Raw genomic sequence first — 26,954 nt, 5'->3', positions numbered from 1 at the left:
TCATTCTGTATTTTCTGAAATATGAAGACAGGATGTTCCAGATGGAATGAAGTTGCCAGGATGACGGAAGGTTGTTTGTGCAAACTGAAAACCTTAAATATTTTCCTTTCTTGGGTTTAGGATGATGGTATTCACAGGTAGCATTTGTGTTGCCATGACCCCTGAAAGCATGGGCTTTAAAAGTCAAGCAGATAATCACAGATTTTGTCCTGCTTTAGGCACTGATCACCCGGTTTGAGCTACTTTTTGGGAAAAAGCATCTATAGGAGAAAGCCTGATCTCACCCAGAAAGAGGACAGAATGCTACAGAGAGGATTTGTGTTATGCAGAAAGTCCAATTTCTTCTGTCACCTTTCACAATTTCCATTTCCTTAATGGCAGCATGACCTGATCATGTAGAGCTAAAGATGATTCTAATGCTGTGAGGCTCCCAATGGATCTGAAGGGCAAACAAGGAATTCATCTAAGGATGACCCTGATTTTGCCAAGGGAAGTCAATGAAAAAAACTTCTGTCAGCTCCAGTTAAGCTTGGTTTTTAGTGCCATAATTAAACATATATTACAATTCTGCCTCCCTGTTTAACTTCCACTAGAAATGAGTCCTTTAACATAAGAAGCATTCCTTTTGTTTATTCTGTTGTTGAGTGGGATAGGAGGTGCAGGCTCAGAGCTGGACTGCATGTGACAGCCAGGAGGAGACTTCAGGGCAGCCCGCAATGACTGTGCCACTCCTCTCAATTGGGCAAGGACCCTGTCAGTGACAAAACCTTTTCCACACCTTTTCAATGAGACCACACCTCCTAGAAAGGGGCAGAATGGCTTCAACAATGCTTTCTGTCTCTGTCTGGGGCCCTGAGGGTACAGCCCTGCCCATGAGAGGCTGGTGAGCAGCACTGGCAGCCCAGGGCACATGGATTAGCCTGCTCCAGTGCCACCCATCAAACCTCTTGGTACAACAAATAGGGAGCACGTGATTTCTCCATCTCATCTGCAAATGCCATATTAACAGTTCACATGGCAAGGCGAGGAAGATGCTCCTTTATTAAGTGCTAAAACAGGCTACTTCAGCCCAGTCCCAGATAATTAGAAACACCTTGTTCATCACTACTCAATTTCCCTCAGCTGTTTATGTTTGTTCTTGATTCTTTGCTGCTCTTAAATAAATGAGCTTTTCAATTTCAAATAAAGGACATTCTAAAAATAACTGATTCTTGTGAATCAGAAGGCTGCCTAAAATATAACCAAATACACTTTTTTCCCTTTTCCTTATTGCAGCTCTATTAAAGCAATCTGAAAGTAAATCCCCTCTAGTCGCTGGTAGGACGTGGGAGGTGTTTGCACCTTCTAAGTGTGGCCAGTCCTGCTCAATTGGCCACACCTGCACTTGGTTTCAGAGCAAGGAAGGAGCTGGACTTGGAGGGAAGGGCTGGTGGGTAAGTGGTGTGCTGATGCTGCTTTTATGGAGGGCTGTAAGCTGAGGAAAGGCTGAATTGGGAATATACTGCTCTGTGAGTGAGCTGGAGCACTTCTGAGCTTGAGGCAGGGACCTTTTATAGGGTGATGATGTTAAACTGAGGAATACTGCCTGGATGAAAGCTGCTGCTGTGAAGGTGCCTCCTGAGGAAGAGGAAAAGAGTGTGGGGAACCAGTGAGGACTGGAGTTCAGCTGCTCTGCACAAAGTTTCCTGGTATGTCAGAACTTTTTCCCTTTGAAAAGGGTAGACTGCTGAGAGCAAGGAGTAAGAATGAAAGTCTTGGTAATGTGGTTACAGCCCTGGTTGTCCTGTGAGTCTTCAGGGTGAGGCCTGGCAACTCTGCCTGGTGCAGCTGGAAGACAGTCGCAAGGAGAGAAAGCAAGCCCTGCTGACTTGGGCTGAGTGAGAGATCAGAGGTTTCTTTTTCTTCAGGAAAATGCTCCTTTGAAAGTCTGGGGTCTTGATTAGCCCATTTGCTGTTAGCTGTCTATAAATGGCTCCCAGATGAGATCCACTTCAGCTCCTGGAAATGATGCAGCATTAATAGGTAATTCAGAATGGTGAGTGAGTCTTACGGGACCTGTGTTGGCTCTTAAAGTCCCAAGATCTGTTTGGGATGATATCACACTCTGCAGGACCCTTTGTAAGGATGATGGCCTCTGGATGGCTTTATTTTATGTACAGGTGTACAGGCAGGTGCATAAATAATGATAAATAATGATAAATAAGCCCTGCAGAGCTGTGGTGAGCCTGCCAGCCTGCTCTGAGTGGCTCTGTGTGCCCTCTGCCTGTGGCTCACCAGTGAGAGCTCCTGCAGCTGAGCAGGAAGGAAACGTGAGGCTGATCTTGTGATGCAGTCTGATATTTGAGCCTTTTGTTAAACTGATGGCATGTTGTTGGGGTAGTGTCTGTGAAGTTAAAGCTTTCATCAGAACAAGCAGTGGTGCTTTGATTCCAGTACAGGGAGGATGTTGTAAATCCCAGGATATTGCAGGTTCAGAGAAAGGGTGACATCATTTAGACATGTTTTTTAAGCAGGTTCACCAAAATCTGCAGACGTTTATTGGTCCAGATGAGTTTGCAAGTGTCAAATGCCTGACCTTCATTTCTGTTGTACTTTGAAGAATTAATGCAGGTGTTGGTACATGCTGTTGGTAGTGATTAGAAGGAAAGGCTTGAAATCCTTTGTTCTAGGATGTAAAACTCCATTTTTCTTTAGTTACCCAGGCTAATTAAGATACACTTAATTTCTGGAGCATTGACTATGGCTTGTCTGTGTGCAAAGTGATAGCCAATGGGTTGTTATTCTACAAAAACTCGTTTTATGCCTTGCAAAAATCCTTTCTCTCGGATCCCTGTGGATTAAATCTCTGTTTGATTCCTGTATGAACCATTCACTTAAGAGCTGGACTCAAGGATCCTTGGGAGTCCCTTCCAGCTCACAGTATTCTGTGCAACCTGTGAGCTGAGCAGGACTTGGGGGCACAAGTTAGAAAACTTGGAAGTTAGAAAACTTGACTGAAATAAGAAACTGGAAAAATTTGCATGATGGAATTTGTGATGGTGGTGGCTGTAGCACTGATGAACTGAGCTGCCTTCCATGTCTCTGTGCTTGGGAAAGCACCAGAATCCTTCCCAGCCTTTCAAATAATGAGCTGAGGATGTGTTTCTTCCACCTGATTTTTGTTGCAACTCTGTAATACATTTCTAAATTAATTTTTGGTTCTGCTTCACAGATACCCTTCCCTTCACTATAAGAGTGAGTGGTGGGAGTTTGAGGAAAATGGGAGAGGCATTTTCAAGTTACAGGATCATCCTTCTCTTTGGTCCATTATTGCTGTTGTCACTGGTATTTAGTCATCCCTCCCAACCGATGGAGCTTGCAGGGTGATGAGGAACACAGCCCAAGGATTGTTTGGAATGATCTTGTGCAGTCAAATGCCTAGGACAATGGAAATTCTAGGGATGGTTTGCCTGCTCTGACTGATTCCTGATGCAATTAGTCCCTCCTTTTGAAACAGATTATGGTTTGGGCTGGGCAGGGAGATAGAAATCACTCGTCCAACCCAGAAGGTTTTGAAGTTACTCTGTTCCTTTGTGGATCAGCAGGGACACTGAGCTGTGTGTACATGGGTCCTGAAGCTGGTTTACTGTTCAAAGTGTATCACTTTGTGACTCATCCTGGCCACTCCTGAACTCCAGACTTCTTGATGGGCTTTGTTTGGTTTTGGGTTTTGCTTTTATCACAATGACATTGTGGTCTGTTAAGATAGTGTGCCACAAACCCCTGATTGGAGCAGGAGATAATTTCTGCCTGAAATCACTGAATCTACTTGAAGACAACATTGGATGTTGTCCAATAACAACATCTCAGTAGAGATCTGGGGAGCTTCTGGTGTGGGGTGTGAGCTGTGGGAAATTCAGGAGTCTTGGCCAACTAACCAATATGATTAAGTAGAAGCCATTTATTGTTTATATTATGTACTTATTTATACATTATAACTCTCCTGTATATGCTGATCACGTATTTCTTATTGGTGCCTTTGCTTGTTGACATGTTTTGTATTCTTATTTTGTAGTCTTTTGGTACTTCTCAGAATATGTGATTGGTTACAGTCTAGGTGTTTTGCTGTCCCTGTTATCGTGTTTTTGTAGTCTTGGAATTGGATTTCTCAATTTCTTCTTTCTTATTTTAGCACAGTTTATGTCTTAGTAACCCTGATGAATACCAGAGTGCCCTGAGAAAATTCTGATAAGAGCAGTAACAAGTGAAATGGCAGGTGCACCCTGAGGTCTGAGTTGTTCAGGTACATTGCTGCAGTGAGCCAGGCTGTGGATGGGCTGGAGTGCAGTTTCAGGCTGCTTGTAGCTGCTGCCTGCCTCTTCCTGTGCCCCTCCAGAGTGATGGTGCCCAAAACCTGCAATCCATGAGGAAGTTATCAATCCTTCCCTCGACATTTCTATACATACTGCCTCATTTGATGCTTTTTATAACAAATGTTTTTGCTCAAGTGACAAATGCTGAGGTAGGAACCTGTCCTTTTCCCTGTCATATCAGCTCCAGAAGCTGAGGGAGGTCTCTGCAAAGAATTTCTTCATCAAATAATTTTCTGGAGTCTCAGCAGAACAGCAATAAGAAACAGAAATGGTGGGAAGTAAATGTAATGGGCACGCTGTAATGGAGGAATAATGGTGTTTGACAGTTGCAACTTAAATGAAATGATTTTTCTAACGTTGTGACTTGAATTTTGTGGAATTTCTGGCCTTGGAAATGTTCAAGACTCAGCTAGACATGTCCCTGAGCAGCTTGGTCTAATTACACCTGCTTTGAACTGGAGGTTGGAGTAGATGACTTCCAGAGGTCCCTTCTTAAATTATTCTGTGCTTTTAATAAGAGTATCCCATACCTTGGTCCCTTTCTCTCTGTGTGGTGTGTGATATATGTTACACTGTTTTGGCAGGGATTTTCTGAGTCACTGAAGTAATTTATACTGAAATAATTCTTGAAAAGATTAATGAATATTATACCACACTGTATAATTTTACTGTGTGTGCTACTCTTCCTATCGGTGCTTGGCTGTATTCGTGGCTGCTGTAAATCACTTTAGCCATGTGGATAGTTAGTTGCAACACTTTAAATTAATTTCTTTAATATATTCACATCTGAACCTTGGTTTTCTTAGTACTGTGTCCAATGTGTGGTGCTTAAAAGGAGATTAATGTTTGGGGGTTATCTATTAGCTTTTAAATTCATAACGAAACCTCTCTCAGACTTGGGCTAAGGCTCCTCAGGGGCAGCCAAATAAAATTCAGGATTGCTTCTAATCTTTTCCTCATTGCTATTATGATTTAAAGATCCTCTGTCTACATGAGAACTGGGCCCTAGGATGCTTTCATTTTCAGACAGGACTCCAAAGAACTCATATAATGTTAATATCTTTCATGCTGGTGAAATGTCACTGATTTTTTTTTTTATTGGCAGAGAATTTGGCCTATTCTGCAGTGTTTCAGGGTTGACAGATTGAAGATCCAACCTCTGCCAGTTGGCTGGGAGGAAACACCAAGCCTTGGATGCACATAATCTTGTGGGAACAGTCTACTTCTGGAAATCAGGAACTATTTCCTTAAACTGCTGATTACTTGGAGACTGTACCGCAAGGAGCATAATTCTCCTGCCTTGTTCTGTTCCTAAACAGCTGTTTCCTGGCCGTGGCTGGACACAGGGTACTGGGCTGGAAGGCCCTTGGATTTAGCTCAGTCTGGTTGCTGGTATTGCTCTGGCTGGAGCTGTGCCGAATCCTGGTGGGTGGAGGAGGACCCAGACAAATGATCCAGCTGGGGACTGAGGGAGGGTGGTTGAGGAAGAGTGATGGAGGTGGTCATCCTTGACTGTTGAAATGAGGCTTAATTGCTGCTGTTCAACAAACACTGCTGCTGTTCAACACATGTCACAGGCTAAAATCTCCCTTGATTTTAAGGTCTTAATCATCTTGCCCTGACAATCAGCAAAATGGACATACTGTGCGCACCGCAAGATGTCAACAGGACACACCCACTGTCCACATTTGGCAGCTTTCTTTGAAAAGTGAAATAACAAGCGCCAGGAGTGCCAAACCAAACCTAAAATGAAGACAAAACCAGAAGGACCATCCAGATGGGTGTGTGTCTATTTGGAACAGACCTTTTTTCAACAGGTCTCATGACACGCTTGTCCCAAACTGGAATCCAAGTCATCAGGTTTATGGTAACGAATGATTCAAAGTGAGCAACTCCCTCCCCTTCTCTCTACTCAGGTTTTTTGAGATTTCTATGGTGAGATGAAGGAGGGAAGAAATCTAAGACTGTCCAACCTCAAACCTCTAATGCACAGTTCCATTACTGGTGATGGATAGTGTGCTGTGGGCACACCAAATGGAAAGTATATTGATTAGGTTGTACTTGCCTTAACTCAGGGTTGTCTCAGACTTATCTGGGGAGCCCAGGTCACTTTTCTAAAGGATTTAATGGAGTCTTTTGAAGCCTGAAGACCTCATTGTGTCCCAAAATATAAGGACTAAGATGATCAGGGACCTGTCTGTATATATTGCTGAACTTTCCTTATTTATTTTTTCACTTCCTGCCTGTCTATGAATATGTATTCATAGTTAATTCTTTATAACCTTACATTCTTTGCACCATGACTTATGTAGAACTGATCATTTTAAATTAAACCTTACTGTTTATTGAATATTTAAAGACATCATTATGAAGAATTCCAGAGTAGAAATCAATAGTTTAGTCATCCAAAACCAAAACTTCTTAGGTGTTGTAAATGGAGGCGTTCTCAAGTTTTTCCTCTGTATTGAAATATTAGCTAGAACAAAAATGACTGCTGAACCTTTTTAGTTAACCTGACTGTTGTAGTGCTTTCTCCAGCTTTCCAAATCTGCCGTGGTCAATTAAGGACCACATCACTTGCCATTTCGACTGATGTTTTGTAGCTGTGAGTTATTAAAACATGTGGGGGTTTCCTCTCTAATATATCGATGCTTTGGAAGCTTCTACTGTGTGCTCTGCACCCTCAGCCATAGAGAACAGAGAGGGAAAGCAAAACTTTCCATCAGTTCATGACATGCGGTCAAAGTCGCATTTCAGCATGCACTAAACAGATCCTATTCTGTTTGAGTTGGTTGACATTCAGGGATGGAAATGAAATTATAAAAATCATCCCTTATTCATAAAGTTACTGAATGGTTTGGACAGGAAGAAGCCTTAAAGATCATCCAGTTCCAACCCTCCTGCCTTGGGCAGGGACATCTCCCGCTGGACCAGGTGGCTCCAAGCCTTGTCCAGCCTGGCCTTGAACACTTCCAGGGATGGGGCAGCCACAGCTTCTCTGGCAACCTGTGCCAGGGCCTTGCCACCTCGTGATGAAACATTTCTTCCTAATATCTAATTTTCCCAGTTTGAAATTTCCCAATTTGAAGCGGTTCCTCCCTGTCCTGCCTGTCCTGTCACTCCATGCCCTTGTCAAAAGTCCCTCTCCAGCTCTCTGGTAGCCCCTTTGAGCACTGGAGGGTTTCTGAGGTCTCTCTAGAGACTTCTGCAGACTGAACAACTCCAACTCTCAGCCTGTCTTTGAAGGAGAGGTTTTTCTTCTTCTGCCCTCCTTGGCTTCAGTGGATGAGGATATATTTCCTTAGGAAGATGCTCTGTATTTGCAGACCATCATGTTTGCCAAGCACTACTGTAATTAGAATAGTAAATATTTGTTTTTGATTGAAAACGCAGTAAATATTTGTGTATAACCCATATAAATGGCTAGAAGCATTTTTCAGCTGAGCAGATGCAGCCTTGCACTGACCTTTCCCAAAAGTTTTCCTCTTTTTTTGAGAACTAAGTCATACAGTTAGAACCAGAAATAGCTGCTGTTCTCTTCACCTTCCAGGGAGCTGAAGATCAGGGCAATGAAAAAACACATAAATGAAAATGGTCCCCAAATGTTCAAGCTTGCCTGAACTTCTGTATTGAGAGAAGTCCTGATCCAAATCTTTGCGCCCCAGGCCCTTCTTTAGTTGTAGGGTTTGTTTGCATTTGCAGCTTTAAAATGTTTGTTCCTTTCAAACGGGGAAGGAAAGCAGCAGAGCAGAGGGGTGGTTATTTATGATGCCCTGAGAAAGGGGTGCTTGCTTTTTTTTCCTTAGTTTACTTTGGGAATTTTGCTGCTTTCATTTTGTTTCTGATCTTGTGCTTGCTACCCAGATAGGCACTTTATCCTCTACTGGCATTTAAAAGGGCTGTTTCTCCAGAAGTCATTTTGTTGGTGCTTTACAAATATGACTGCTCTCAATCAGCTGCAGCCATTGAGATGCATCAGTGTGTGATTCAGTTTTGTTCTGGATTCCTTCTGGAACCTTCACAGTGGCATAATGTAATTAATAATATTAATTAATTATTAATAATGTAGTCAAAGTATCTTCTTGGTTCTATTTCAGTAGAAGCACAGTGGTCTCTCACAGAACTGACATGGAAACTGGTTAAGATGCTGAGGCAGAGCTCGTGCAGTGAGGTGGCTGCTGCAGTCTGGGTTTCACCTCAACAGTGCAAGAAATGCTTTCCCTGCTGCTGCTGGCCCTTGCAGGAGGTATGAAGGGAGGGTTTCTCCTCCTTTTTGGGGAGTCTAAAAATTATGGATGTGGCTAGAGCAGAGGAGGAAGCTAGGAGTGTTACAATGAGAGCACAGTGGCTGTTCAGCAATGAGAATTTGCCTGTTCATTGTGAGAGTTCATCTCTCAGTATCTGTGTGCAAGACTCTTGGTGGAAGAAGGAACATTCCATGCACACTCCTCTCCTGCTGGTTTTCCATGGCGTTTGCTCGGTGGCTCTGAGCACCTTGTGCAGGCAGCTCTGTTCTCAGCACTTGCTCAAAGATCACTTGCTGTTCTGGCACAATCTAGCAATTTCTCCAGTAGATTCCTAAATGTGTCTAAATGTCAGAGTGGGTAGAGTATCAACCATATCATTGATAGGAAGAATATATCCATAGGAGCAATAATTTGCAGCCCCCAACTCAGCTTTCTCCATGCTGTAGAGTGATTGTCTGCAGTTATGTTAAGCCAGGCATGGGGGAGTGGTCTGTCTCTTATAAATACCCCTGCCTCAGGTGTTTGCAGAGGCAACCTTCTCTTCTCTGCTTCCAGAACATACCTGCCTTGAGAGGTTTTATTCCGTGGCACTGGACTTGCCGCTTAGCATTGCACAATTAATGACAGTCCATCTTGTATTCCATACACATCTTGCTGACCAAGGGTGCTTAAAAGGAAAAATCTATTTTTTCAAACATTTAAAAGTAACTGGCTGGAAGATGTAATGTAACAATTGAACACCCATCTTGAACGTGCTATGGTGAAACTCTTCCTCAAAACTGAGGGTCTGGAACCAGGCTTGAGGAAAAGTCAAACCCTGAGAAGTTTCAGGTGTGTCCATTTTATGAATGTGTCCATGGTGTGGACTCCATTGGTGACCAATTTCTTCAGAAATTAAAAAATAATTTTAAAAAATGCAGCTGAGAGGGATGTAGTTCTTCTAGGGCATCCTCTCACTGTGAGCAGGATCAAACCCAATGATGTCATTAATTTCAGATTTTCATTTAACCTGGCCTTAATTCTCCTAATGGTGGATGTTCTGTCCAAGAAAAACATTTTTGTGCTTCACTACTCCTTTACTCCTAATGTTTTCCTCTGAATATGAATATCCTCTGAATATGTGTAACTTAATCATATTTCTATTTGTTCTGACCACCGTGGATTAATTCTTTCCCCTTTTTTCAGCAGTCCATTTTTCTTCTCTTAAAGCAACCCCAGTTTCTCAGTCTTTTTTGGCAGCTCATGATTTCTGAACTTTAGACCATTCCCATGACTCTTCTCTGGAATTTCTCTAAATGGTCCAAATCAGGGCATAATTATTCAGCTGAGGTCTTGCAAAAGCTGAATGAAGTGGGCACTTCATTTGCCTCACAGTTTTTACTCCTGGTTATGTGTTCCAAGGTGATGGTTAGGGCTTTATTTATTCAAAAGCCTGGTTCTCTTCATGCAGGCAGCACTTCTGCACAGTCCTTACCTCTTCTTCTAGCCATAAATGAGTATTCCCACTTCAGTGCAGAGATATTGCACTTACTGAATATTCTTGGATATTGTTTTTTGTCACATAATTCATTAATGTAATTTGGAACTCCAGTCCTGTCCTCCAAGGCAGATTGCCTTCTAGCAGCAATGTCATCTGTCTAAGTTACAATGTCCATGCCAGAGGATCTGCATTAGTTGGTGCCACCTTAAATGCCGGGAGCTGTGGTTAAAATGCAATTTAGCAGTTCCATTTTGACTTGAATTCCTGGTCAGTCCCTCCAGGAAAAGTGCACCCAGAGATCTGCATCACATTCTGAAGAGGAGAAATCTGAGGCCCAGAGGAACCAGCAACTTGTCCAAGGTCACGGAGGAAGATGGCAGGGAGCAGGGTCCAGTCCCAGCTGTGTCAACTCCCAGACCAGGGCCTCAACCACAAGCCCATCTCTGTGCCCAGCTGAGTCTGTGTGTCTGCCTCCTGGGCAGAGCCCAAGCCCTTGGTGGAAGATCAGGATACAGAGTAAGCAAAGTTGTGTTTATTTTAGAGCGCGCTCCTTGCAGGCCCTGGATGTCGGAATGCGTCACGGGGTTTGTGCTGAGCCCTGGCACAAACACCAGCCTGGCCAAGGCAGGCTTTAGGAAGCAGGAGCACCTCACCTGGTGTTGATTACACTTCTGTGTATCCTGTCTGCTTGGGGGAAATCTGGCTAATACATGTTGGGATGAGTGGATAGTAAGAATAGGAAGGAATTAGTGGTCATGGGGAGGTCAGAGTGAGTGGCACAGCTTGTTAATATTAGTCCTGAAGCCAGATGGGCCCATAAGACGTATTGACTTTGGGAAAGGTGATGCACCGCCCCATTTGGATACTTGTCCTGTGAATTCTCTGTGTGATTTGACTGGAGCAGCTTCACAGGGATGCCAGCTGTAAGATGTGCCTTGGGAGCACAGAGGTGATTATGCCCTGCTTTGCTTTTTGGCTCGTTATCACAGGAAGTGTATGCCTACTTCTCTGGTGGCCTGTCCTGCAAACATTGTTAGAGTACTAGAAACATGAAGCAGATGTGGGTGAAGGGTAGAGTTTCTGACTGAGGCTAGTTCTGTTGCTGGGGATGTGTCTTAGAGGAAAAAAGGGGATATCTAATTCAAAAACATACTTGAATATAAATCCAGGAAAATAAGGCTGTCTTTAAGAAGAAATGTGTAGTAGTTAAGTGGTTTGCAGTGAAGATTCTCTTCTAGTCTACTTCATCTTGGATCAGACACCTATAGTTTCCCAGCCCTATACAGTGCCAGGGTTAAACCTGTGCTGGCTGAGCCATGAGTGATACTGGGATGTTTGAAATGGTAGGAACAAGGGGTAATGTTGTTTGTGGGGTGCTTGGGAGAACTGCGTTCTAAGATCCTCTGAATTGTGGAAAGAAGGAAAGAAAGAAGGGGTTAATGCAGCTTGTGGGGAGACAGGAAATGTCCCAGCTGGAACTGATTAAGTCTGCTGTGGAGCCTAAGCTGCTCAGATGGGAGACACATGGCAGAGTGAGATGTGCTGCTTAGCTCCAAGGGATGTCTTATCTCTAAGTGGGCACTGATTGGAAGTCTCCCTCCATACTTAGGGTGGATTCTCCTGGGCTATCAGCAGAATGTCAAACCACATTTTTAACCTTTTCCACACAAAAGTTTCACATGCCCAAGAAGAGGCATAGAAGTGAAAATAGAAGGTGAACAGAGGTGAAATAGAAGCTGCATCTGACCACCAAGCCATTAGAGAGGCTCTAGAGCTGTTGGGTGCCTCGCTGTCCCTGTTCCTTCCCCTCTGTCTCTAGGCAGAGCAGTGACACGAAAGGTGAGGCAACCTGGACTGTTCAGAGATGGGAGAAGGACTGGGACAGCCCTGCTGTCAACTGAGTCTGTCAGGGCAGTGTTAATTGTGGCTGCATTTAATTAGCAGGGCCTGTGACCCCAGCACGAAGTCCTAGTTCATGAGCAATTTCAATTTGTACAAGTTTCCTCTGAGTCATTGCAGCAGATCTGTGTTTCTTCTAAATCAGCTCCAGCCATGGGCATAATCCTGTGTCCAGCAGGGATTAGTGCCAGGGTCTGTGTGGAGCACTTCCTTACAAACAGCTGTGGGACAGACCATCTCCAGAATCCTTATTTGTGGCTATTTGAGTTTTTTTAAAAGTATTTTTTACAGAATTCATCTGTAGTTTACTTTTTCCCCCTTATTTTTACTATTCCTACACATCTCAGTTCTGAGGCAGGAGTTTCTAGAAACATTCCACATCAGGCACCTGCTTGGCTAATTTTCTCCATCTTTACAAGGTGTCTCACAACCTCTGTCAGGTCCTGGAGTTTTTCTTTCGGCTCTGTCTGGAGCAGCTGGGGTGCATCAAGGCTCATGCACTGAGGCAAGGCTTTGATGTTGCTCCAGTGATACTGTTGATAACACCTGATTGTTTTCCATCTAGATCTTCTCAGAAATTGATCTTGATTGAACACATGTTAGGCCCTGTAAAACTAGACAAAAGCTCCTCCAGTGGGGCTAAAACAGCAGTTGCACAGCTTTGGGTTTGTTTTCTTTAATAAACTATTTTTCCTTTTTTCTCTTTCACTGGGGGCTGGGAGAAGCAGCAGATGTGGGCAGAGACAGCTCATGCTGGGAAAGGAACCCACCACGTTCCTGCTGATTAGAACTGCAATAAAGAGAGGAGTTTTTGCCTTTGAGTAGGAGCTCTGGTATTGCCATGAGAAAACTGCAGCTGAGCAGTGTTCAGTGGCCTGGTCAGGGTTCAGTTCCAGTATCTTTTGCAGTAAAAGGGCTCTTTTTCCAACCTGTTCCCTTGCTCCTTAAAGAGCTGTCTCCCTAACGATTCAGGCTTTGTGCCCTGGCAGTATGGGAAGAGAATGAAGATTTCCATTTGGAGCAGATGCCCTGAAGTTCTGACACTGTGGATTTCAGCAGGTACAGGCTTTCTTCAATTCCAGGAAGCAAAACCAGGACACCCATTTTTGCCAAAGGAAGGTGGGCATTTGCCCCTCAGCTTTAATAGCTGCAGTAGCCAGAGGCTGTTGTTCCAGCTTCTATCAGTGCTGACTCTGACCTGGGAATGAAATGTGCCTGTGTAACACCAGCTGGAGTCAAATTGCTGGATGTTTCTGTCTTTTTTATTTTGCTCTTTACCTTGAGAACATTTTTGAGGTGACAGCATTTGCACAACAAGAGCCATGGAATTTCAGAGTCATTCTCCAGGATGAAACCCACGTACTTTCAGTTTGAGAGTCTATTCTTACATATGTGCTAGTCTCTGTTTCCTTTATCCTTCATGTTGAAAGAGTGGAAAAGGTCACTTGCAGGGGGGTTTGATGGGGAGAAGTGTGCCAAACCTGCCCCAGACAGAGAAAATGATTTAGTTGTTCTTGTAAGGTCTGTGAGAGTGGATGTCTTGCTACCAAACCCAAAGGGAGGATGAAATTCTCTCCTGAGCAGAGGGTGAGCATGGGGAGTATTTGCCAGTAAAAAGGGCTGGGTTGAGCCAGAAGTGATCCATAGGCCCTGCTGCCAGAGGGTGGATGATTCCTATGGAATGGTGCTGCTCAGCATAATTAGAGGTGGCAGTGCTGGTCCTGGCTGGCTTTCATCTCCCCAGGCAGCCCAGGACATGCACAGCCTCAAACCCTGCACAAGTACACTTGACTTGAGCCAGCCCTGCAGAAACCAACAGCAAAGCTCCCCTCATCTGCAGGAGCCCCCTGGGATAGGAACTGCAGCACAGGCTGCACTACTGGGAATTTCTCCTGCATTTTGAAATGCAAGTACCTACACCATAGTGTGAGGTTGGTGCTACAGTTTCCCATTTGTTGTTCTGACCAGAAATTCACATTAGTTTGGAAATCCATGGGAAGACTGCTGGCAGCACAGACAAAGAGTGTCGTGCTCTGTTAATTTTTTAGCATGCAATAAAGCCTGAATATGTGACTTCAGCTTTTTTCCCCTGGTGCAGTTTGCCTTGGCTTGGTGACTGGACCACTTACTCTTCTCTTCCCTGCGAGTCCGAGTTCCAACACTCTGGCTAAATGCATCTTAAATATTTGAGGCCCTTGAAGTTTTTCTTAGATTTAAGTGTGGTGACACAAATTATGTAAAAGCTTTTGCTACATAATTATTCGAGCCTTAACATCTTTAAGTGTTTTCTGATGTTCTGCAGCTCAGTATGAAACTTGGGTTGGTTTTTTTTTCCATGATCTGCTTTTGTGGAGATCTTGACATCCTCTTCTTGCTTGATGAAACAAATCTGGAGGCAGAAATGAATCTCTACAGAAAACATCTTTGGTTCTCTTAATGACGATGATTTAAATACCACTGATAATTAGATTCTAAGTGACTCAGAGCAGATTTTCAAAAGGCCAGCAGCCTAATGATTGAATGGCTGTTCCTATTGAAATAACTCTCAAAAATGTGCTGGTTAGTAAGAGATTGTGAGAAAGAACCAGAAAGTTTTTTCGTAGACTTTGGGACTTGGTCCAGTCTGAGCATGTACCCAAACAGAGCCTTTGCAGCAGTGCTGTGACAGATGAGTGGCACGAGCTGGGACTGCAGCCTGGCTGTGGGCAGGTGACAGTGAAGGTGGGGTGACCCCTCCAGATCAAGGAGGGAAGATGGTGATCCCAACTACTGGGTCGTTTTCATTCCCTGCCCCACTTCTCTCTCTTCTGCTGCAGCAGCATTTTATTGAGAAATACTTGCTGTTGAAACCAGATGAGACTGTAAAGCCCCATCTGGGAGGAAAAGAAGGAGAATAATTGCATTTTGAGTTCTCACATGCCATTAGTGCCATACAATGGGAGGGAGTGGGTGAGACTCAGTATAGCTTTACCTAATGCTGTGGGTAATGTAACTGAGGTACTCAATGGCCTGGCCAGCTGTAATGGGAAGAAAAATATTATGAGATTCTTAGCTCATCTTTCCCCCCAGTTGAGAATAAAGTCCCTTTCTTTACAGATGAGCAAACCCCAGTCCAAAATAGGGAATGCATTTCTGCTTAAATGTGGCTTAATGGATAAGAGAATGTAACATTTTATGTGTGAATCAGCATTCTGGCTCCCAAAAGGTTATTCAGCTAGTCTAAAATATAATATGCTTGGAACAATGACAGCACCCCTTCTGTTATATTGTAGATACTTTTGCTGTATTTTGTTAAGGATCAGTGAAAAATGAAACATTACTCCTTAATCCCTGAAGAGCTGTCTAACAGAGCAGTTGAAATGCACAAGGAATAGCTATGAAGAAGAAAATAATGGACTGGCTGTTTAATCCAACAGAAACTCTTAGGTGGCAACTCCTGTTTTGCTATGAATAGCAATTTCTCTGTAGACATTTTATTTTGTGTTGATCGAGGGCAGTAAAACAGCAAAACTTTGTGCATGGCCAGAAGTCAAACCGATGGTTAGTTGTGTACACAAACAGAAGGGGTTTGCTTTCTGCCTCTGCCCTCGTAAATCACAGAGTGTTTGCACTGAGAAGATGAGCCCTGGTGCATGCAGGCAGAAGAGCTGTAATTCTGGAGGCCATCCCCACAGAAGGGAAAGGCATCATCAGTGTGGGGATCACAGACATCTGCTGTACTTTTCTTTTGGCTTTGTTGGCAAGGAGCTAAGCAGGTACCACGGCCCTGTTGGCCCTTGCAGTGTGCCCATGCAGAACCCGGGGAGAAAGGCTCAAATCTGCATGAAGCAATGGGGTAGACAGTTCCTGCAGGGGTTGTCTTGGGAATTGGCATGTCTGGTTCTCCGTGGGGCTCTGAAAATTGTACCCTTGCCAGCATAGAAGGCAAAAAGGCTTCTTTCAAAAACTGCTGAGATCTGCAATGCACCCTGAGGTATTCACAGGAGGCATTGCATTTCAGGAATACATTAGAAACATAAGATCTAGTTATTTATTTCTCCCAAATCCCCCAGCAGTAGCCTTCCTAAATAACTTCTGTGCTTAAAATTCTTATCATTAGCCTATAGGTGGGCTTGTTTTAAGGCACTATTGCGCCCTTTGCTGCTTCCACGGTTACCAAACCTTGGGGCAGAGGTAGATGTAGACATGAAATGCTGGCTTGTTGTTCCTCTGGGGAGAAGCTGAGGGCTACTCAGAGCCACTGCTGGTGCAGGTCAGTGTGCAGAGGAGCTGTCACCAGCTTAATAAATTGACTAATCCTACCTCCCTTTTGGCTTGGCAGGACTGGGATGTGGAGAACTGTGCATCCAGACTGTGCCTAAAAGTTAATTTTGAGCCTGGGCCAGATAGTTAGCATTCAAGAAGTGATACCTTACTCACCAGCTAAGGGTCTCACATGTTGTTCTGCCCCTATTTTACTAATATTGTGGATCTCATTAAAAGGTAAACCAATATCAAGCCATGTTATTGACTTGACTGTGGTGTACCCTAAATTTAGAGCAGATGCCACAGTATGGTATTTGTACTGTATCCTGGCCAATGTTTACTTCTAATGATGCCATCTGTGCTTCAGTGCTGCTCTCTTCCAAATGCTTTTAAAATAGGTGAAAGCAGTTCAAAGTAGGGAATGGATAGTTAAAAATGGTTGTAATGTATTTGACATACTGGCTGTTACCAAGGTGTGTGCAGAGCTGTTTAACTCAAGACAAGAAACTGTAGAGAGTCAGCTCTGGCAAGCAGGTAACAAAAATAAGTCATCAACAGTAGGTTTTTGCTTTTGAACAGAAAAGGAAAACCACAAAACCTTTCTGGAATAAAAAGATCATTGCAAAACAATAAACAATCAATCACAAAAAGGGGATGCTTGGAAAGGGCTCTAGACACCTCAGAGGGGAGAGAGATCTCCACATTTTGGACCCCAGTATGTAAAGAAATGATCCTCTAGCTGAATGCATCCTTTAAGGAATCATCCTCTCAGCCAAGCAGCATCTGTCAGTCTGGGGATGGTGCTGCTGTTTTAGCAAAGCAGGGCTTGAACACCGGGGGGCAGATGGACCTTGCAGCTGTAGGAATTGGGGCAAGCAGCTCTGAAGACGTTAAAGGATTGCTCCGTGTAATTCCTCTGGGGAAAAAATGCAGCTATAGCCCCCATGCCACTCTGGGTGTCATTCTGAGTGCAATCTCTCCTTTGGCTGAGTTGAGAGAGTGGCCAGCAGGTGAAAAGCTGACAGCACCTCTGCTAGTTCCCACAGCACAAAGTCTGCCTGTACTAATTGTAGTTGTGATAATACTCAATGAAACTCTTGCTAAGCTTTACGTATTATGTTGATTTATATCCTGCAGGTTTTTAGTGCTTTGAACCAACAGACAGATTGGGAAATGTGAGTTTGTGTATAGTGTCATGAAAGTGTAAGCTCCTTTGGTTTTGAAATTATCCAGCATTGATTAAATTATTGTGACTTTTCAGATGAATAATAAGTAAGCAAACTGACAATTTTAGAAAAAGAAAGAGCTCTAGAGAGGAAACATCTCCAGAGGCTTCTCCAGCTGCCTGTTCAAACTTTCAATGGTCCATAGAAACTGCAAATAATACCCAAGACTGATACTTTTTGCAGGCCCTGAATGCATCCCATGAGCTGCGTTCCAGAAGTGAGAATGTTACTCTGACAGGATCCTGATACAAATACAGAGTTACAGTGTGCCAGCACTGGACAATTCTTCAGCTTTTTTTTTGCTTTTTCTTGGCTTTTATAGGTGATCTAGATCTACACTTGATGGTGAGCAGTTATGATGTTTTGTCTTGTAGAGCTTAGCATAGGTGGGAAGACCAAAGAAAAAGGATTCCAGTGCTTGCCAGCAAATTAGAAATGTATAAAGAACTTATCATTGCAAAACAGGCAGGAACTAAAAAAAAGGGATGTAAAATGCTAATCAAAGATTTGGTCAGGAATGTGCTCAGCTGGTTAAACAGAAATATACTTTTAAGTTGTTATTAGTCTGTTGAATGGAGTGCATAACTGCAGGTTTTGAAACTGGGAAAAGAAAAGAAATCTTTTTTCTGCAAATAATACTTCTCTGATCTGCTGTGCTCTGCTAGACCTGGTTTTAAATGGAATAGGAGGACTGTGCACCTTGCACAAACAAACCCTTTAGTGCCACATGTTACACAGAAAAAAAATGTGACCTGCAAGGGCATTGGGATCATTGCCAGAGTCTCACTGCTGAGGTGATATTCATAGAACAGCAAATTCCCTTGCTGTATTCCAAGATGAATTGTCTTGGCATGGCTGGTGTGCTCCTATGCAAAAAAATGTTCAAGTGTCACTATTCCACTCCTTAGCAGCTTTTTCTCAGGCAGCTTTCATCTCCTGTAGTTGTTTATAAGGAGAATCTCTCAAAACCCAGAATTAAATATCTTTTTGCTTCTTACTGCTGTCTTCTAATATTGACCTATCTGTTGTGCCAGTGGTTTTGTTGATCCTGCACACAGGGAGGTTCAGTGATCCACTGTGGTCCCTTCAACCTTACCCATTCTGTGGAATGCTTCAATCTCCATGTGGAACGATAAGTAATCCTCTGCACATGGCTAAATCTCACTTAAAATACTTTGAGGTGGAGTTGGGCTCACAAGCTGTGACCCTGTGAAATGTTCAAGTGTACTACACTCTGCTAGGAAATGGAAATTAGTGGAATTGATGAACTTTAGAGAGGATATGGGATGCTACCACTGAGTGAGCATTTCGGCTGCCTGATCTCCTGTTAGTGGTGAAATAAAAGCTGCTGCTAGAACAGGAATGTGCAGGAGGGCAGCAGATCCCATGTAGCTACTGCTGTAGCTGAGCAGTCAGGGATGGGGAGAAGTGAGCTTGAGATACCCCTGGCTGCTTTCCTGAGAATTCACACAACTGAGTTGCTGCACCCTTGCTCAAGGCTGGCTGTGCATCAGGTGAAATGGGTGAAAAAATATTTCTTCAATTTACTGCCAAGAAACTACACTTTGCATGTCTCTCTGCTTCTTTCTGGATCAGGAAAATGTGAACTAGATTTGACTGAACTTTGCTGGTGATATTTAAATCATGAAGTGTCTCGTTAGATTCAGTGGGCAATGAGACTGATGGGAATTTTCCTCTGAGAGGGGCCCAAGGCTCTCAAACCAAGGGACTCTTGGCAGGACATCCAGTGCATGGCTTCACAGGCTTTTGTATTTCTTAAAAGCTCATGAAAGAAATGAGCCTAGAAACAGCCTCAAGGACCCTGTCACTTAACTGGGTCGGATTTGCCAGACAACAAAGAGAGCTGATGACCCCGGGTCTGTATGTGAGGAGGGGTTTTGGTGGGGTGGGGGGACAGTGAGGGCTCAGCCCAGGTGCTCTGGCTCCGGGCAGGACTCGGGGCTGGAGGTTCTGTGCAAATGCAGCGCTGGTGGCCGGCGGGGCTGGGGCGATGAGTGTGCTTCCCATTAGCGGCTGTTGTTACACAAGAGCACAAATTACTGCTCTGACAAATGACATGGGTCCCCTGCCAACGACAAGTTTTGTGCTATGTCAAAACTGAGACATTATGCATTTTTTTCCCTCATATGTAAAAAATTATAATTCCTGATTTTTCTTTGCTACAAGGTCATTTCTGGCCCTGGCTTTTTGACATGGAAGACCATGTAGGACTGGCCAGCTAAAACAACCTTATTTACACAGGGGACTTGTTTATCTTTGGCTCCTTTGGGGAGGTCATAATGGCCCAATAAAGGTCTTTTTCCAAGCCTTGTGCAGTCCAGGCTATCATCCATGACCTAAAAAAAAAAGAATAGCAAGGTGAAGTAAATCACTTCTGATACCAAGATCTACAAGTGAAGCTGTCAGTTTATAAAGGTGCAGAAAGATCTCATGGCAGTGACTGAGAAAGTGGTGTTAAACATACATAAGTTCTCTGCTACTGGCTGCTATCCTCCAGCCTATTCCAAACAGGTCTTTTTCCTCCCCTCAGCAGCTGGTTCTGAAGAAGAGACACTGGTAAAGTCTTGTAGCATCTCTAGCATCCAGGTCACTTTGGTCTTGCAGTAAATTTTCCTAGACCCTGCTCTTTTACTGGAGAGTGAGAAGGCCTTTCCAGGCTGGAACCTGGCAGCAGAACATCCAGCAGTGCTCTGCCATGGAGTGTTATCAGCTGCCTATCAGTCAGCTCATGTGCCTTCCCACAGGCTTCAAGGGCTGGCATTTGCTGTGCCTTGAAATGCAGCTTGTGGGGAGCTGTGGTTGATATCTCAGTGCCATCATCTTGTGGGTGTTGCTGAGGCCAGTGGCAGCATGGAAAAGGTGGGGTCAGCTAATTATGGCTTTTCCAGAGGTAATGCAGTTAATGTTAGCATTGGAAAGAGAGGAGATGGGAGTGTTTGGCAGCACTGATGGTTTTGAGGGTTGTGCTGCCTGTCCTGCCACCACTGGCTGCTCTATTTTGGACAAATGCATGTTTCTGTTTGCAGGTCAGGGGCTGCTGTGTGGCTGAAGAGAGCTCCCAAGGCCTGGAACACGAGCCATGGTGTTGGTGTGCTTCTTTGTGTTGGTGTGAATTGTATGTGCAATGCTGTGTCTTGTTTTGGTTTTCTGCCTTCCTCAGTTGGTACCAGGATGTTCAGGATGTTTGAGTAGCATCGAATGTAGTTTTTGGTGCTAGAGCCTTGTCTCACTGCAGATTCTGCTAATGTCACTTTCTCTTGCTGATTGCTGTTGAGACTTCTGACCAGCTGCTGATAGGCACAAATCTCTGCATGATTTGTTACAATGGCTGGACTTAATTCAGAGCAGAACTAGATCTCCAAGAATTGTTGTTTCCCCTTGCTCCAGTGAAGTGTGCGTGGAGCATCCAATGCCCAGGAGCACGTATGGCTGCTCAGCAAACAGCATCCTGCTCAGGCCCATCCTCCTCGCCATTGATCCCAAATTCTGTGGCTGCTGCTACTGTGGTATGTTTCCTCCCCACTCCACCCACTCCAGGCTGCTGCTGGTGGTCTCCAGCTCCATCCTTCCTTCATCAAAGACCAAAATGTCCATGTTGCAGATGGTGTTAATAATAACAATTGTGTCTCCAACAGTGCTAATGGCCGTGGGCTTCCTTTCATCCATCTCAAGTGTTTGAAATCCTCTTCTAGCACCGACCACCCTTTTTCCAGGCAGCTCAGTGGGGTGGTTTTGGCTTCTGGCAGGAATACCAGCAGGCTTAGTGATGATGAAACAGAATCTTGATTGCAGGGCTGGGCGGGTTCCCTCTTCTCACTCCCTTCTTGCTGCAAGCTGTGGAGTGAGGTAGCAGCTGAGGCCAGGCCTTGAGCTGGGGGTTCAGGAGCCCATGGCCTCGTTTGCCCATCCAGTGTGAGCTCAGAAAAGTTTTCTTTGAAATTTAATGTATTTCCAGGCTTTTTACATGCTACAGGGAAACCCCTGAAAGTGAAGAGAAACTTGAAAAATTCAGCCTTGTTCAAGTGAAGGTCACATCTTGATTTAGGAACAAACTTCTACTTGCATCCATTTTTACTGTTCTTCTGTTTCTCTGACCTTTTAAATCTCTCTAAAACACATCCTTTCTTTTTCCAGTGTGTGAGAGTAAGACTGGAAGGATGAGAAGTTGCTGGCTCTTTCAGGAACAGCAGCAGGTTTTTAAAGGATAAAACTGCTGCCATAAAAAAGGTCAATACCCTTAAAATCTCTAAATATTCCAGCTAAATCAATAAATGTGACATTCCTCTGGTTTGTGTCTGACTCAGTGTGCAGCACTATGAGACCTTCCTTTGGGCAACATTTTCAGCCTCCTGAGCCATTATGGGAAAACATGAGATAGTTCTTGGAGTTGTCTCATAGAAAACTGGGCCAGGAGTCAGCTGATCAAGATCTTAATTTAGGCCTTTCCTCTGCTCTGCTTCGTGTTCATATGGATAATTTTATTTCTATTCTTTTCCTCACCTCCTGAATCATGTCTGGTTTCATAGTCTCTGATCTGCTCTGATTTATTTTCTCGGGCTGCTGTGGTGGATGCAGCCAACTGGCCAGGATATGCAGGTTTTCAGGTGGTACCAAGGCGATATCACTGACCAAATAAGAATAATTTATAAGTACAATGCCCAAACTGTACTGAAAAAAAAATAAAATCCCCCAGAACCCTGCCAAACAAACCCTGTCACATTCTGATTTTCAAAATATCATGTCCCTAGTGAAGATTTTATGAGACTTATTTATGTCTTATTTGAGAGGGGAGATTTATTATAATTAGGTAAGAGAAATACTATTTCAGTGTTTCTGCAGGCTTGGAAACTGCTGAAAGCTAAGCATGGCAGGTCCCAGCCTTAAGGAAGTCTTGAATTTAAAAACATGTTCAAAAAGGTGCCTCATTTATTTTGTTTAATCTGGGCACTGCATTGTATTAAAGGTGTGTTTTCTTAGTGACCTTTTTGTTTAATTGGAAAATAGGTTTCAAATGAGGAGATAGCTTCTGAATTTTGGTTGTAATGCCCACCTCAGTTTGAAATAATTGTAGATTGAGAAAGAATGGGTTGTCTGTTTTGAACCACAAACTATAGAGAGGAAAAGCAGTAATAATGTATTCAATATTCATTGCTGACCCCAAAACTTCATACAATCAGTAAATATTATGGTCAAGGTCATTTTTACAGTGGGTTAAGTAAAGCAAAGTCTCCTAGGAGAGGAGTGGGAGGGGAGGTGGCAGAAGGCAGAACAGACAGGTCATGATGGGTTAAAACCAAGTGTTCAGGAGCATTCAAAGCAGCTCTTTTCTAATTTGGTGTGTGCAGTGATGCTCCTTGCAATCCAGAGTCATTCCCGGGAAGCTGGGAGGTGAGGGAGAGGGTGGATGGAGAGAGCCCATGTAAATATTTGTGCAAACAGAGCTCTTGCTGCAGTGCTTACCTGGCCTGCAAAGCCCTTGCAATCTTTCTCCATGACCTTCTAGTACTGTTCTTTTGTCTGAAATCTTCCCATCCAGCACACATTGCCTGGTATTTTGGCCTGTAGGCTCAAGCCATGTGAGGAATGGAGTTTCCTGACTGAGGATTCAAGCCTTGTCTCTTTAGGGAGGAAGATTGAGTGCTAAACTGCTGTCCCTCCACGGGGGCTTTACTGGAGCTGCGAATTTCCATGCTCCAGAGTACCAGGCTTCATGGGATTCCAGATTCATCTGTTACAAAAAGCAAATGACCCTGATGTGAACTTCCTCCAAGCCTTCCCCGTGTTGCTGGAAAGCCTTTATTCCAGCCAACTGAGCAACAGTTCAATCCCACCCCTTCTCCCTCAACCAGCACTTCAGCCTCTGGAAGCTCTCATGTCTCTCATTAGATACAAGTGCACGTTCCATGTCTTGAACCAAGTCTGGCTACTCCTGGTGTTTCTGGCAGAAGGAATTCTGGATTGGTGTGTAAAGGGCTGCCCAAGTTTTGCTGCTGAAGAAGGGATGCCCCAAGTGCTGCATTGTGAGCAAATATTCCACAGCAAGGATGTGGAGTTTCCAGAGCCAGATGGCAAAGGTTGCCCATCTCTGCATGGTTTGCCAGGGAGACAAAATAATGGAGGCATTCCTGTTAACTCTCTTGGATATAAGGATTTAATAGAAAAAATAGTGCTCTTTCTCAGACTGCTCCCCCATCTTTTAGTGGGATTTGGTTTTGCTCCTATTCTCATTTAAGGGTGTTTTTTAATGGTTTTTGTGGTCCCCAAAAATCTTTCATTCTGCCTCTTCACCTGCTACTGTTAGTTTAATTTTCCTTTATGTGAGTCAAGAAAGGGGCTACCCTTTAACTGAGCAATGTTCTCATTTCCTTCACAGCTTCCCCCAAAGTACACTGGGACATGAACATCTCCTGTCCCAAATGAGTATTTGGGTCTTTCCTCCTCTTTCTTTCTTTGGGAATCCTAACTCTAAGCACCTCAATTGATCCCTCTGCAATCAGCACCAAACCCTATCAGTTCTATCAAAAATGGCCTTGCATGAAAACCTTACAGTGACAGGGTGGGAGTCCACTCAGACCTTTATTTTATTGTGTCTTGCAAAATCTCTGATAACTGGGAAATGGAGAATCTCTGACTCCATTGTGAAACTGCATAAATTCAGAACTTAATGAATTGTAATTAGTGGCATCATAATGGGCTCCATATGTTAGTAAGTCATTTAGGAAGAAATACAGTTGTTTGCCATCCTGCACAGCACTGACAACTTAGGATTCAAACCATACAAGCCTGTGTCTTTCACAGAGCCCTTATACAATGTGTGTGTCAAGAATGTCCTCGTATGAGATGATGCACAAAGCAGGATGCATGGAACAATCCCCTCTTGTTTCCATGTTGCCTCTTTGTATGTGAGGGAATGGAGGATGTGCATTCCTGGCTCTGCCTTGCAGGAGGTTCCAACCATCCTGAGGCTTGGATAAAGGAGTGCTCAGGCTATAGGTTACCTTCTACATTTCAGTACATCCTGCACTTGGAAAATAACTACTTCCCAGGGAGAGAAGTATTGTCTAATAGATCTGGTTGTCATGCCTGAAGGTGCTGTATAAATGACAAAAAGACATATGTTTGTATAATCTTCATTACTTTTAACACGGCTCAATATAATTTCACAAAATGTTTCATTTATTTTTATTTCAAAGATTGTGACAGTTAGGATTTTGAAGTACAAGTTGCCATCTGCAATCAATTTATGATCTCTCCCTAGTGCAATTGTGGAAAAAAAAAGAAGAGAGGAAAAAAAAGAGAATTATTTGGAGTAAAAAGCATTGAAAAACAAGTAGAGTGGAGTAATAGCACATCTGTTTTCATAAGAAATCATGGAACCTGGACTTTTTTCAGTGTGGTATTTTACTACCACATGGCTTTAATCCTACATCTGGGCCTGTTGTTTTATGAAATATTTCCCACAGATGATGTCAATTATAATTTTTGTCCCGCTCGTCAATTTACGGACTTTTGGAATAAGACAAAATGAAACAACCAGAAAAAGAACAACTTATGTGGTCTACTCTCTGACAAAATTATAGCTGTGTGATACACTTCTAAAATCAATAACTCTGTTAATGATTAGCAGAAAACATTGCTTAGTTTATGAGCAGAGATGTGGCCCACACTCACCAGATGTTTGGCTCTGAGTTGCATTCTTGTTTGCTGTGTATTTACCAGCAGATGTTCAGCAGTTTAATACCTCTTGTATGAGCCAGTAGTAGGTCTGAGGCTGTGTGACATTTATAAGCCATCTGCCAGCAATACAGGTGGAATGCTTTTATGATTTCTCTCTTTTTTCCAGTGATGATCTATCAGTGAAACCGTAGATAAGTCTTTATGGATTTATATAGCTATTAGGAAATAGAATCCTTATCTTTGTAGGAAGACCCTAAAATGCATTCCTTAGCAGATGCCTTTTCAGCTGGTCTTTAATTATTATTTTTATACTTAACCTGCAGTACTATATGAAAGATCTGATGAAACTTTCCTCCTCAGAGATATTTGAGCTCTTTTTAAATTAAGTCACTCATTCAGGTATGAATGTTCTGAAGGCTTATGCTCGTTGGAGCTGGAATCTTTTTTGGATTGGCCTTTGAAAGCAAAGTAGAGATCCAGCTTGTGTTCCCAGCTTTCCCAGAGGTGAGGAGTATTTGAGTTTAGGGTTTACAATGAACTAGGCTCAAATTGTTTCAATGCAAGGGCATGCACAAATTCCAGTGCTGGTTTTAGTTGGAAGTGCTCACGGGGTCTGATCCAAATCCTATTGAAGTGAAAGACTCTTGCTGACCTCAGTGGGCTTTGGATCAGGTCCATGGAAAAATGTTTCTATGAAAAGAATGCATTTACTGTGGCCCTGATTCAGCAAGGTATTTGAGCATGCACACAGAGTTTCTGCATGTGCATGGTCCTGTTGGCACACACGTGGTTATTGTTATCAAAGGGTTGCACTGCTCCTTGAATGGCCACCAAGAACCTTCATTGTGTCCAGCTTGGGTTAAGATTCTTTTCCCTGGTAGGAGCAAGGCTCAAGACGTTTGGTCCCCAAGCTCTGCAGAGCTTTGGAAATCTGCTCTCTGTAAGGGAAATCCGTGCAAGATCTTGTATTCCTGGCTCGAGGCTGTCCTGACTGCTTCTCCAGAAGCCTAGCTGGAGTGGTTAATGGGATATTTTCTTGCTTTTAAGGGCATATTGGACCAGATTGTACTTCAAGAAGTCCCCTGGGAGAGATGATGAAGGAAATACAGCTCGGCAACTGCAGATATGAAAGATAACCGAGGCTAAAGCCACCAATAAACTGCAGAATCCTACCACAAATTATATCCGCACATGAATTTAATTTCTAGATTGTTCATTAATGTAATTTGGATGTGTACATGCTCGTCCTGGGTGTTTGCCACAGTATCTAAACTGATACATAAGGAACTACTTTGGTAGTGAGTTACAAAAATGTTTATTGCTCTATTAGAGGAAGGAATATCAGAAGTAGAGCAGTAATATGGGCAACAGGCAGAAATAGAGTAGCCATTCCAAAGTATATGGTAATTGGAACAGCCAGTGAGGTTCTCAGTGGCTGCTGCATGTTTGGCTGTGGGCAGTGTTACAGTGTTGTCTGGACTTGGTTCTTTTCCTTGTCCTAACTCCCGTTGTGCCAGCCCTGCTCAACCCTCAATCAGTCTGGTTGGAAATTCAAGTATTCCTTTCCAATAAATAATCTGAGCTTATTAGAAACCAAGTGCTGGAGGTGGGAAGAATGTGATCTGTGAAAATAATGCTGAGATATTTCTTTGCTTGTTCTAGTTGAAAGTGTCAGTCAATTAGTTTCCCCTATAGTGAGCATAAGAACTTTGTCAGCCTCTGGTCTCAGTTCAGTTCTGTGACAAGTGTGACCTCTGGATGTAAATAAGGGTTTGTACCAGCAGTGCTTTTGTCTCTCTGTGCTGCA

The 26,954-nt window shown here is 43.5% G+C and overlaps 1 long non-coding RNA gene across 2 annotated transcripts; it reads left to right on the top strand.

The window, feature by feature from the left end:
- Positions 1-1,439: 1,439 nt before the first annotated feature.
- On the top strand, positions 1,440-26,329 carry LOC135297774 (uncharacterized). Of its 2 annotated transcripts, XR_010359720.1 has the most exons (3): positions 1,440-1,688; positions 5,458-6,236; positions 26,195-26,329. It is a non-coding gene; the product is annotated as an uncharacterized LOC135297774 (long non-coding RNA). The 2 variants fall into 2 exon arrangements; XR_010359719.1 differs by lacking the exon at positions 26,195-26,329 and having other exon boundaries at positions 5,458-6,702.
- Positions 26,330-26,954: the final 625 nt, after the last annotated feature.

The sequence above is a fragment of the Passer domesticus genome, chromosome 3 (genome assembly GCF_036417665.1).
Source record: "Passer domesticus isolate bPasDom1 chromosome 3, bPasDom1.hap1, whole genome shotgun sequence".
In the NCBI taxonomy this organism is placed as follows: Eukaryota; Metazoa; Chordata; class Aves; order Passeriformes; family Passeridae; genus Passer; species Passer domesticus.
The sequence above is the reverse complement of the archived record's forward strand: the minus strand, read 5'-3'. Positions and strand labels throughout refer to the sequence as shown.